Genomic DNA, 11,449 nt, shown 5'->3' with positions numbered 1-11,449 from the left:
CAATACGCATCTTGTTCGTAAAATCTGCAGCCACGGCCAGATCGTTATATTGAGTGTAAAATTCAATTTTTGAAGTTTTTATTTAATGTTAAAACTTACTAAAACATAAATTTTAGTTATCTTTACTGATTCTTCTTCTTCTTTCTTGACCTAACGACCTCTTAGGTCTTGGCCTGCCATTTCTGGCTTACTAAACTTCATGATACCACGTAGCTGGATAGTCAGTCCTCATTATGGGGAACGGTCCGAATGAGATTTGAACACCGGTCCTGCCGTATAAATCCGTTCACCACCTTTTCCAGTTCTTTCTTTTATTTACAAAACCAAGAGTTTTTATAGTTCTGTTAAAGATTGTCGTATTCCATGAAGATGTACAAAGTGTCCACAAAATAAAGCAATGCTTATAATCTTATTTACCTATTATTTGCTACTATTCAAAACGTTATAACTTTAATCTCTCTTTCTGTTTATAATTTTTTAATATGAGTACTGTTTTAAATGCATTCATGAACCACAAAAAGTAGTTAGTATAAAATTAATTAACCAGGTTATTGGAACGTTTCTTTAATCTTGATGTGCAACTTGACTAAAGTTAGGAAAGAAGATGAAACCAAATCATTCATCATCAGTTTTACGTTGCCATCAGCTTCAACAATCATCACCCAACCTTTATAACTCCGCTATCAAGCTACGCTACCCTACGAACACTCACTTCTGTCGCCTGGGAACCAACGCATCGGAAATGAACCCCCCCCCCCACCCACGGCACTCAGCGTGGTTCATTTGAAACGTACGCGCGCAAAAACCAGCACGCGGCGTTCGGTCAGCCCACCAGAGAACAGTTGCGCTTCACATTCGCTACCGGCTGGTCACATCCCAAAGGTTGAAGATCTGTTCTCGCTTGTATGGGCCATCCTTGCTAGTGCTTTGGGGGGGGGGGGGGGGACTTCTACTTCGTACCACGCTCGAAAACAAACCCACGGTTTTGGTGTTTCCTACTGCATTCAGAGGGCGTGCACTGAACACTGAAGAAAATTCTTTCCTTTCTCAAGAAAAAGCCCAAAGACAACGCGCCACGGTGTGAAAATCGGAAACAATTACAATCGCCGATTTGTGCGATTCATGCCGACAGGATGGTGACTAGCGCAGCATCCCAACACTAGATATGGTGTGGGCGTACAGCAAGCAGCCCAAGGGTGGTTGGTGGGTGACTCTCGGTCAGCGTTGTTGGTGGTGTTATTTTCGTCGAGTTTCATTGTGTTTTGCTACAGACGTGTTGAGTTGTGGGTTGGCTGTGTGTTTATGTTTGTTTGCGAGTGTATTTTACGTATTTTGGTCGTTGTTTCTGCAAGAGCGCGTAGTTCACAACCCTGTTTATATTGTCGTTGGTCGAATGTAGTTGCAGTTTCAGAACTCGTCCAGAAATCTCAGTTAAACTTCTTTCCTTTAAGTGGACTCTATTAGGACCATACGAAAGGAAAAGCTAAATTTAACCGTGTGTTCACTGTGTGCTTCCCATATTCTAATATTTTTCAGCCTCCATCCGCGTGTGTGATTTGTGAAGTGAAGTGATTTGAGTGATTTTTCATCGGGCCGTGGTGCAAAAACAAGTGCGTACGTTTTTCATCCACCGAAGGATATCATCGGTCGCACGCGTCAATTTCGGTCACCACTTTTCGCGACGCGACGGTGGAAAAAAGGGCTAAAAATAAACTCATCCGAAACGATCTGGTCTGGCTGGCTGGCCTGTTCCTTGAGAGGAGAGAGAGGGAGAGTGCTATCAACGCATTCGCAAAGGGAAGAACATTTGCTGGAACGAGCTGAAGAGCTAGAGCAAGGTAAGCACAGAGGGGAGGTGGGGGAGGGGGGGGTTAACAAAACAAAACTCGGCGGTGGGCAAGGACTCGCGGACGTTAAGATCCCTTATTTTGCAATTAAAGTAAGCGACATGACGCGATTGTGCTGGAATGCCAGCTTTTCTCGGTTTATTTACACAAAAAGTGGCACGGCTTCGGAGATGAAATCGGTACGGAAGCGCAGAGATGGGTGCAATTAAATTCTCTATAAACTCCCGCAATATTATTGGGTCATAAAATTATTGTTGATTTTTCGGAGGCTGCCGCCCGAATCGCCGGCTCAGTTTCAACTTGTCAGCTCCGTGTGTTAGAGGGAGGGAGGTCAAGTTAAAGATTTGATTCGATGACGGCGACGGTTTGTTGAATAGTTCGGGCGATATGGGGCGGGATCGGAAGTCGAGGCCGCCTCGGACACAACCCTCTCCACCAACTCCCCCCCTTAGTCCATGCGATGATTATTTGTTCGGTTTAAAAATAAAAAAACGTGTGATCAAATAGAGCGCGCCGGAGCGAGATGTCGTAACCGGTGATCGGTATGCTGCCGGTGGGTGATTGTTTTTGCATGAAATCATCACCCCCAAAAGCCGATGTGTTTACTGCTGGCAAAAGGTTTTTGGAGGCTCAGAAACAATAGAGAGACCGAAACGGGACGTGTGTTCTAGGAACCAGTCCCCGAACTGCTGTGTGTGCGTGTGTGTCTGTTTGCGCGTTGAAGAAGACATCTTGTTTGATGCGCTGTAGTATTTACGATCAGCATCAAGGTCACCCATTTTTACGACCCCCCGAACCCCCGACGACCGAAAACCCCTCGAAGGACATCATGTTGGAGAGCGAGATGCGCGGGACATCCTAACCGACCGATGAGCGAATCTCTCTGTGTGTGTGTGTGCGTTACCGAAATGACATCAGCAACACTAAGCTACGAGACCCGTGCGCGACATTGTTTACTATCCTCAGTAACCTCAGCGCGCTTTGGGCGCTGTCAAAAAACGATGTCGTCTATTTGCGTTGACGCTTCGAGACGACGTGTGTCCGATTGACCGGGTTTATACACATTACCGATTACATGTGTGTGTCTGAGTGTCGGTATCTCTCCGCCGGAGGTCAATTGGTCAATCGACACTCTTCGGAACTGCGGTGACATAAAGCGGCCCACATTAAGCGAACCTCCACAGTTTGCCTCTTGTGCGCGAGCTGGGCGAAGTAATTGCATTTAACTGGTTCCAGCTGTAGGCGGCAGTTCAGCTTAAATTCTAGATTAAAAATACTGTCACAACTCGTTGGACATTAAAACACTGTGTCTACAATCGCGATAAGACCTGTTTATATGTTATGAGCAGCAAGCAGTTGTCACGTTTCCGCTTCCCTTGGGGATCTTCCCGATCACAATGGCCCATTTCGGATTTCCTTTTTTGGGGGGCCGTGCGGGCAACGAATACGAAACAACGAACCGGGTGATAAGAAAACAGGGGCCTACCATCGATCCGACCAAATTTGCCATATTTGGATAAAACAATACACGAACCTGTTCTTTCGGGCAGCCGTATCTCGTCTCGTATTTGATCGAACGATGCGCTCGATGCAAGTTGTCAACTTGCAGATGGAGGAAGAGTTCTTCCTGCGGGAACTCTTAAACTCTTCGCTTCGAACCCTCACCCTCAGAGGAACGAGGTCTGCTTTCTCCTTGCGGGCATCTGCGGGTAATCTCCGTGCGAGCTGCAGGACAATGTCCGGCAAAACAAAATCATCCCCCATGCGCCATTACGCTCGTTTTTTTTTTTTGGAGGTTAGCCAGCCGTACGCACACGAGGCTTGTTTTTTTTTGTTGTTGTTCGTTTGCTTTCGTTGGAGCATTTTTGAGACAGAGCAAATTATCATACAATAAATTAAAGCCAACCACCGGAACCGGGCTTCATTATTTTTTGTCTGGTTTTCGGGCTGTCTTGCCCAGTTCGCCCGTTGTGCCGAAATGCAAATGAAGTTATTGTCGTGTAGTTTATGTGGGGTTTTTTGTTCCTCGGTCCATGGTACTTACTTTCACGCGTCGTTCGTTCGGGTGAACCGGTCGGGTCATCTGTTCCCGATCGATTGGTTCCTCGAGTGTAGACAGTAAGGCCCTACAAATACAAGTCGGAAGCTTCAGCTCAGCCAGAAACCCCGGCCCGTGTCGTCCAGTAATCGCGCGCGCGCACTATATCGATTAAATGTCAATCGAACCGTTTTGCCAACAAAGCTGACGTGAAGGAAAGTGCCGTTAATTGTGTGCGGCCAGATTCGGAGAATCGGAGCTGGGTGGACGAGTTTTCCCAGGTAGAATTCCGGACGTTCGTAAGGACGTGATTGAATTTTCCTCCTGCACTTCACGTACACGTTCGTCTGGACGTGTTGGAGGACCGAGGTCCGACGATTGGAAGTACAGCAAATCCCCGCAGTACGCCATACTCGATATACGCGATTTCGCAGTACGCGCTTTTTGAGAAAATGACATTTCTTTGCGTTTACCGTTGCTGTTTGAATTCTAGTTGGACAATTTTCCTCAATAGAGTTTTCATATCGCAATGTTAAACCGGCGGACGATGAGCAAGCGGGATTATTTCGATTCGCGGAAGAAACGTTCGATTGTATTTCGAACCAGCTAATATTGCTGTTGTACGACATTAGTCTGTTGGATATTTTGCACATTTTTTGCTCAAAAATGGCACCACAAGTAAAAAGCAACGGAAAGAAGTGTGCTATAACAATAGCAGAAAAGCTGAACATCATCAAACAGTTCGAAAGTGAAAAAACTGTAACAGCAATAGCCCGCGATATAAAAAGACCACAATTACCAGTGTGGTCTATCGTGAAACAAAAGAATACTCTTCTTAATTCTGGGAAAGGAGCTGCAATGGGAACGCGAGTAAGAGATAAGCTCATTGAACATACTTGAAATAAAATTATGAACCACATTTGTTTAGAGTTATTAGTTTACTCATTTTAGATAAGTTTTAATACAATTCTTAAGTAAACTGAAATGAACGCCTAATGGGATTATTTTTAACAGGTTTAAATTTTAATTCTTTATTTATAATTATTTTTCAACTCCTTAATTTAATGTATGAACAAAATGTCAAAGGAAATTCGATATACGCGAAAATTCGAGATACGCGCGAGAGTTCGGTCCCAAACATTAGCGTACTACGGGGATTTGCTGTACTCCGGGACAAAGTCTGCTGTTGTGTGGGATATTTTTGGGTGGGGAGAAACGATATGTTTAACAAGACCTCGTATACCGTTCGCAGCAGTGATAGTGAATGATAATAGTAAGGTTGATATCTTCTGCCCGCCATCTCCCACGATAAACCCGGCCGTCGGCGAAGCGAAGCGAACAGTCCGTTCGTGGCTGGCGTCCGAGAAATGTCATTCCGTGCTGACTGACATGAAGCTGCGGGGTATGATTTAATGGCGCCATTCACTTGACACCAAATAAGGTATTGTCCGCAGCCCACAGATCCCAGTCCAGCCGGGACTACATTCTCGGTGATAGTATGTCGGCGATATCGTGGCGTCCCCTACCCAGCTCGACATCGCAACCGGAATACTGATGGAATCTGCACGTTTCTTGATGAATTCGTTGCTGGCGGTCGTTGCTTTTGAAGATGCAGCGCACCGTCCCGATTGATTCCTTCCAGAGAAGGTCCACAGATACAGGTTGAATGAATTATTGATGGCGGCTGTCCCACCGGTGAAAGACAGTAATGGAGAATGTGCGAGATTGTCTCGAAGAAAGGCTACTCCCGGGATCATCAGCTTATGTGATCGATGGAATCTTTTCCCTTAAGCTGCAACGAGAACGCAATGTGCAGCCACGAGTTTTTCTTATCATACAGTTATTGTCACATGACTGGCGATCGTGATGGGGGTCCTCTTGGAAGGGCTGAAGGTCTCACAGCAGGAAGGTGTCGATTGGGCACGATTTTTAAATATTTTGCGCTCTCGTGATCAACCAACACGATGCTAGGAGTTCGTGGTTCTAGGGGATGAGCTTAGCAAGAAGCCTTCTAGAATATGTCCGAGTACGCGTGACTTTACGTTGTATGACGTCTAACTTTACAAGCTGCTCCCATCGAGAGACAAACTCCAAAAAGAAATTCTCAGCACATTTGCAAATATCTTTCTCTGGACAATAAACAAAAGCAACTGTGGACAAGACTGAGGACCGAGATTTCGTGACGTTAATGTCACCCATGAATGTCCTCCACGATCACGGCTCCGTTTGTCGATGGAAAGTTGAGCGAACATCTCGATTTTGCTGATCGTCTCATCCCCCCCCCCACCCTGTCGATCACGCGAGATCATTTCCGACAGCTTAAGCGTCCGTTAATGAGTCAATCGATAGCTTTCGTTCGTTCGAGTTTCGCCGCCCATGCGGCTGGGTGTTGATCGTGTGCGCGAGCAAATTATTGACGCCCGGAGCTCAGGCCACTGCATTTGCCTTCCGGACGACTGTTATTTAATTTTTTCGACTTCAGCCGCGCAATCTTCAGCACGCGACGTTCGTCCGCGCTTTGGATGATAATTAATTGAGCCGATAATTGAGTTTAAGTGTTTGCGGATTGGAGCGCGGGGGGCCGGGTGGCGCGAAATCAAGATGATGATTGAAATTGATTGCCATGCAATAATAAGACAGCGGACGGCGAAGAAGAGGGGCGGGGTTTTGGGCGTGAAATTGTTGTGATTACTGGGCGCCCCTGGGGGGGAAAGCGCCAGTGTTTCAAGTGGTATTTCGAGTAGCTTTGGGGTCGGATGTGTTGAGGTGGTTTAGGAGAAATTTGAGACAATCATTCTGATTAGAAGAATTACCCTAAAAAAAAGACAAAGATATAGGCATTAAATTCTCCAACACTTGAAGCAGTCGGGTTGAGAAAGTTTCCCCAAATCGTAGCCATGTCTTTCCATTTTAATGTTGCTAAACCCCCCATAATAGCCCCCCCAGCTGAGAACTGGACAAAAGCTCTTCAAACAATTTCTAAATCTCTTTCGCATCAACTCCCGCCTATCGGCCCTCCCAAAAAGCACTCATAATTATGAGTCATGCTCATCCCACTCCGTCAATTCACACGATCATGGCATCATTCCGCAAATGACCTTTCATTCGCCTGGGTGGCTGGTTCGGATTCTTTCGCTTCTTCGCCATTCCAGAATAGCATAGTGAACGAGAAACATCACGTCATTTGCCCATTTTTTTCCCTACACCATTCCTAACGGACAGTGGGGATGAATCACATCGCAACATTGACCTCGGGTACGTGCCACGCGAACTCTTCCAAACCACCAGACAGAGTGTCGTCGGTGCCCGTTGCGTCTAGAATCCCAAGTCCCTGGTGGTTTACATTTTCCCGAGGAGTGCATCGGTATCTGGCACGTCCTTGTTCTGGCGAGTGAACCAGCACACACACACATAGAGGTGGTCAGGACGTAAGCGTAATGAAATTATTATGGGTTGCATGCAAACCATTTCCCATAAGGGGCGATGTTGAGCGAGAGAGAGTGGAAGTGATGGTTATGGACGAAGTGCAAAAAAAAAACACTCACAGAGGACAAGGCCGTTTCGCTTAGTTTAATTGGTACCGAGTAGCTGGAGGGAGAAACTGGTCTGCTTCATTCTCATCCCCTTTGTCTGACCATTTGCACGAGGTATCCCATAACACGGGGTTCTATGGAACGGTGCCAATGAAATGAACTCACTCTAGCGATGATGTCACCTTTTATTGGTCTTTAGTGGATTATACGTACGTCGGCAAAAGTAAGATATAGATTTAAATCCGATCTTACACACTCTACACTGAACTCCGGGAGCGCGAAAACCAAATGGCCTGTCTCTAAACCCAACGCCACCACCACCGGCAGCAGAGCAAGACTTGATTGTTTTGACAGCAAGTGAACATGCGATAAACAATGCCGCGTTTGACGTTTTTTGGTAGTAGCGGCCAAGCGCACGTCATCCTGTTTGCTACCCGAGAATGGGGTATAGGATCAATATTTTCACTAGAAATAAAATTGCGTGGTGATTTTTATCTTGTACGCGCGGCAACGCTATTTGCAGGATATGAACTTCCCGTTTGACGGGACGGTGTGTTGGTGTGTGTGTGTGTGTGTTTGTAGAGGCAAATTTTAAAAGTAAGGTGACGTATGCTTCTATTATTGCACGAACCATCCAAACTAGGCCAGTGCTGGATTTTTACAGGCCTTGTAAACTTGGTCCATTAGAGAGCCATACGTAGAATAAGCGTTGCAGTTTAGCAGTTGTTATACATTCCGTAACTGAAATGTGTCCATAAATTATGTCTAAAGCTAATTATGGGTTCTATGATGACCTATGCACAATTTGTCTACTTTAAAATAATTTTTAAATGTTTGTTTTTAATTTTATTCTAGCTTAATTTACTATGAGTCTTGAATTAGCTTTTTGGAAATTCAAAATAATCCTAGAAGGCTTTGATGTTTACTGTTTCGCAATCTATCTCCCTGCTGTGGTTTTTGACGGGGATATTTATTGTACATATTTCGTAGTTTTGGGTCTCTGGTATTGATGATGCTGTAGAATAGTACATTCCTCTCATTTAAATCAGTTAAAATGGATAAATATCAAGCTGTGTCGCTCTAGAGTTGGTTACCGCACTTTAATGAAAAAACCAAAGTCTTTATAGTACAGAGGTCGAATCTTAGCAAGCATTTTCCCAGGTTAGAAAATCATCATCCTTTCTCGCTTTGGTAGGTTTACTTTTTGCTTAGATAGAGCGAGAAAGTATTACGATTTTGTTACATGGGTTGCACCCGATTTTTGACGTTTAGATCGAAAACTGTTAACAAACAACAGAAGCAGCTGCATCGCACAATAAGGTTCCCCAGATATTTTCACGCGTGCAAAACGATAAATTTTATCTCAAAAAGTCTTAACAAGACTTCAAGGATCATCAAAATTTCACACACTAGCAGCCGGAGGTGCTCAAGTATCCGGTACCAACAGCAGCAGAAGCTAAAAAAAACCGTAAACATTTCCTACCTAAACTTCCAGAACGTTCCCTCAGCATTCTGTCAGTTTGTATGGGATGCATCGACCTCTGTCCTATATACAGTTTGGAAAAAACCATTAAAATTTACCATTAAAATATCATTTAGAGCATAATATTCTGCCCATTTTATATGATACTGCTAAGAAATTCGACTGCCCGCATTTCCGCTTGGTTTGCCGTAATCGGACTTTCTGCACTGTTTGTTCATTGCGGTCATTTGGCAACCGATTTTCTATAAGATGTAAACAGAGAGGAGCGAAAAGAGAATGATGATTGTCCAGCTCTATGTTGAGAAAATCACCCTTAAATTTCAGCAATTGCTCGATTAGAAGGTGTCCGGATTTCCGTTTGAGGTATTGTACGTATATATTATTGGTTGGAAAAATGTGCTTAGAACTTTAAAAAAATTGCGTCATAAGGCTATGCAATAGTATTAAATGCACTTCGAAGCGATATAAACTGCTTTATAGTAATTATTTCATTAAAGCCTATTGTTTACATTTCTACGGCATCATGAGCAGATGCTCAACAGAAATCAAAACAATAACTCGAAGCTATTTTTGTTTGTCGATTTGCCTGTCAGTTTGTATGAAGAAGCTAGCAAAATTTTAACCGCAAACTGTTAAAACATGTCCAAAAAACTAGCTTAATAAGTCTTCGTTAGACTCTTCTTCTTCTTCTTCTTTGGCCCCATCCAACTTCTTAAGTCATGCCTAAGACATTTCTAGCTTACTAGACTTAATGAGGAACGGTCCGGATGGGATTTGAACCCCGGTCCTGTCATATGAAGATTTTGATTACTATTATACAGCTAAGGTACGTAGAGTAGCTTTTTTTGTCCTCTTTAAAGTCCCCATCCAATAGTTCCTCAGATATCGCTTTACGGCAATATTGATTCTCGTCCAAAATCCAAGCCTCCAGCTATTGGAAGGAATGTTCAAAACTATTACTTCCTCATATCTAAATAAATGCAGCTTAATCGATGTGCGTCTCTTCTTCATCGTTTAGCTTTCTGGCCTTCAATAGGGGGCCGTAATAGGGAGGCTACTCCTCCCCTCCCCCTCCCCTCACCCCTTCCACGATCCAACAAAGTCTATCTTATTTGTTTTGGTTGAATAAGGCGGGCGTGGAGTACAGCAACTCTAGGCGACCTGCTTCAATTCTTTCCGCCCTCTTCTGCCGCCTCTGTGTAATTGATCGAAACAATTAACAACAATTTTGTTAATTGGCTACATATAAGTCACTCGGTAGTTGGACGTTGGTGGGCCTCAGAAATCAGAATCAAAAATATGGCTGACTACGGGAGGAAGTAAAAGCTAACAAACAAGTTCGAAACATTGACTGAATTTCAAACAGAGCGCACCGTAGACGGTGGACAAGAATCATGCGTTGCGTTCCTTCATCTTCTTTCTTCTCCGCGATAGACGACGCGTGAAAAAAGCGGGCCTGCCTCGCTGAATAATGCATCGAACGGATGGAGGGGAGGGCTGTACAGACAGAATGTCCAGCGAAACACGTGCTACTGATGGTTGGTGGGTTTCTTCGTACCGGAAGTTCGAAGCGTTGGCGAGCGGCGATCTTTACGATACCCTTCCTCCACAACTGTTTACCGTCTCGGTTAAGCTAAACATCATAACTTTTCCGCCCAACAAGTCCAACAGGCACCCAGATATTCTAAGCAACAGACCCAACTTTAACCGTTTAGAGACGGGTGGGAACGATCGTCCCACATTTCTGCTCGCTTTTAGGTGTCTTGTTTCATGCTCGGTTTCAAGACTACCGGTTCGGAATGCCGACGGTTGGAGAGCATTTATCCTAAAACACGTCCCCAAATATCTCACCCAAAATCCATCTGGTTCCGGTTTCCGGAGATAAACAGTACCATAAGGCGATGGGAAACGGACGGAAATGACGCCCCAACATGGATGGTGGTTGGAGTTCTCGGTTTCGAAGGAACTGTCAGCTTTTCCACATTCCTTTGCTAGTGGCGTCAGTAGGAAAGGGACGTGTTAAATTTCCCTTCGCCAAAGACCACCAACATATTGCTGTCGAATGGAGTTGAAAAAGAATTATCCACTGTACTGGAACAGGGCCCCCAAAAGTTCGCGATAACTCGCTGCTTGTACAGCTCCACCATTGGAGATGTCCTCCAAGCAATTCTAGACACTAAAGGTGGCGGCGAGGGAGGCCAGGCCGGTCGTCGGCAGGAAGGAAAATTAGGTCATCCACCAGCAAAGGATGACGCCATCCTTCACCATTCACAGCGCAAACAGTAACTGGCGGTTGGACGTCGAGCATGGGGTGGAAAAGTCGCAAAGGAGCCGGCGGGAATGTCACACGAGAGTTGGAAATGGGGCTTTTTCCTTTTCTATTTTCATCCCAGAGCGGCGAGCAGAGTGAATCGGCAAGAGTGACTTGGCCGTTGGTTCATCCCATTCGAAGGTCAGCACTGTGGTTGTTGTTGTTGGGATGTGTGTAGTGCTCGGTCTCGTGGCACACTAACACGCGCCCGATGCATGGCGCAGATCGGTTGACGTT

The 11,449-nt window shown here is 45.0% G+C and overlaps 1 protein-coding gene across 2 annotated transcripts in view; it reads left to right on the top strand.

The window, feature by feature from the left end:
• Window positions 1-811: 811 nt before the first annotated feature.
• The window catches only part of LOC118505976, a 31,125-nt gene continuing 20,487 nt past the window's right edge, over window positions 812-11,449 (top strand). The window contains exons 1-2 of one of the 2 annotated variants that reach the window (XM_036042529.1): window positions 812-882; window positions 1,537-1,838. The gene's annotated coding sequence lies outside the window, so the exon portion shown is untranslated. Of the gene's footprint in view, window positions 904-1,536; window positions 1,839-11,449 lie in introns of both variants that reach the window. The other variant, XM_036042530.1, reaches the window with a different exon arrangement.

Source organism: Anopheles stephensi, chromosome 2 (genome assembly GCF_013141755.1).
Source record: "Anopheles stephensi strain Indian chromosome 2, UCI_ANSTEP_V1.0, whole genome shotgun sequence".
Classification (NCBI taxonomy): Eukaryota; Metazoa; Arthropoda; class Insecta; order Diptera; family Culicidae; genus Anopheles; species Anopheles stephensi.
Note: the sequence above shows the minus strand (reverse complement) of the source record. Positions and strands in the feature narration are given on the sequence as shown.